The sequence below is a fragment of the Meleagris gallopavo genome, chromosome 2, assembly GCF_000146605.3.
Source record: "Meleagris gallopavo isolate NT-WF06-2002-E0010 breed Aviagen turkey brand Nicholas breeding stock chromosome 2, Turkey_5.1, whole genome shotgun sequence".
Classification (NCBI taxonomy): Eukaryota; Metazoa; Chordata; class Aves; order Galliformes; family Phasianidae; genus Meleagris; species Meleagris gallopavo.
In genome coordinates this window covers 58,737,338-58,739,211 of record NC_015012.2, presented here as the reverse complement: position 1 = coordinate 58,739,211, position 1,874 = coordinate 58,737,338, and positions in this window count along the sequence as shown.

The window sequence follows — 1,874 nt, the reverse complement described above, 5'->3', positions numbered from 1 at the left end:
TTTATAAACCTGGATCAGGTCCCCCCTCAGTGTTCTTTTCTCAAGGCTGAACAGACCCAGTTCACTTAGCCTTTCTTCATAGGGGAGATGCTCCAGGCCCTTCACCATCTTTGTGGCCCTCCGCTGGACTCTTTCCAAGAGATCCCTGTCTTTTTTGTACTGGGGAGCCCAGAACTGGACACAGTACTCCAGATGAGGCCTTACCAGGGCAGAGTAGTTCGCAACCTGTAGGCTCTTCACAAGACACCTCTTGTGAAACGAGGTAAGCAATGCCCCAAGAATGGCTGTTTTTTCAGGGTAGCACGTATCTATATTTGCAAAAAAAAATCCTGTGTGGTGATGCATAATAGAAGAATTGAAAATAATGTCTGATAACAAATGCGTAAGAAGACTGAACATTTTGTTCTGCAGTGAGCTGGAAGATGTTTCCTTTTCAGCTTGTGATTACTCATATGCTAGTTGCACAATTCTGATGTTACCATATGTTTTTACCATATGTTTAGTTGGTGTTAAGTCATCACATCAGTTTCATTTGCACTAGCTAATGTGTTCTGGGAACTTCAGATGTCTTTTGAACTAATAAAATTTGGGCGAGAGAGTGTAGAGAACCTCACTTTAGTCTGATTGTGCTTTAATCTTGGTTAGGAAAAGTCATGACCAAATATGAGTCTACAGAAAAAATATGAAAAACAAAACAAAAACCTACTGTTGTTTTTTTCAGGCTGCAAAGAATGTGCAAATTTGTTTTCAAATGGAGCATTTAAATGAGAATTGGTTTTAGATCAGCAATCTGAACAGCTATCACCTCTTATTTTCCCACTTTGAACTGGTAATAAAAGGGATAAAAGATTCTGCTCAACTAGTAAGCAAAGAAATTTGTCCTCTCCTTTTTGTGTTTTAAATCGCTGGTGCTTTTAGGAAAACATTGTGCTGATATGCTGTCTGCAACCTACACCCAGACTTTCTGGTGCTGCACAACAGTATCTTATGAGAAGGGCAATTTCTTCACAGGTGATTAACCACCTGTGCTGATCACTTTCAACTGCAGTGTGTTTATTCCTCCCTCTCCAAAAAAGGAAAATACACAGAAAACCACAAGACATAAAGCAGCTCATTACAAAAATGCTCTCAGAGAATAGACAGTGTAGTTACAATACTAAGTGCTTTATGCGTTTAGACTAGCGTTTCTTTTTTCCTTTTGATCTTACTACAAACTAATAAGCATTGGTCAAAACCATAAAAGTTGTGAACAGGAAAGAAAATTGCATACATAATTTAGTCACAAGCTTCCTAGTCTACTAAAGGTTATCTTGACGGTTGTGGAAAGCACCTATGTTTTCATCCTAGTAAATTATATACCTTAAGGGTAGCAATTTCTATTAAATTTTAACGTATGTTAAAAGCTTTAATTTGGAAGTTAATTAAAATCTGTCTCTCTTCTGCTTGTGACCATGTGAAAATGCCCCTAAAAATACTGTTAGGAGCTGATGAGTGAAGTGTCTTTGCATGTATTCAGAAGACAAGAAAGCTTGTAGCCAGAATGTCCCGCAGCCAAGAGATAGTGATGGAATTGAGCCTTTTGTGTCGCTGTCAATCATATGATAAAATCCATAACATGGTATTGGCTGAGCTAATACTGTTGTGAATATAAAACTTGTTAACTATGTTTTCCTGTAAGATTTCACTTATATGTGTGAGTTTTGTTAAGTTTATTTCCCATGGCCTGAAATTTTTCGGATATTTTTATTTTTTAACTGATATTTTTACTTTTCAGTTAAAGTAGCAAAGATGTTTCTGAGACTTCTTGGGAATAAAACGATGGGGACTTTTTATTTTTTTCAACTCCATTAACTTAGACTTCCCAGTGAAAAGAT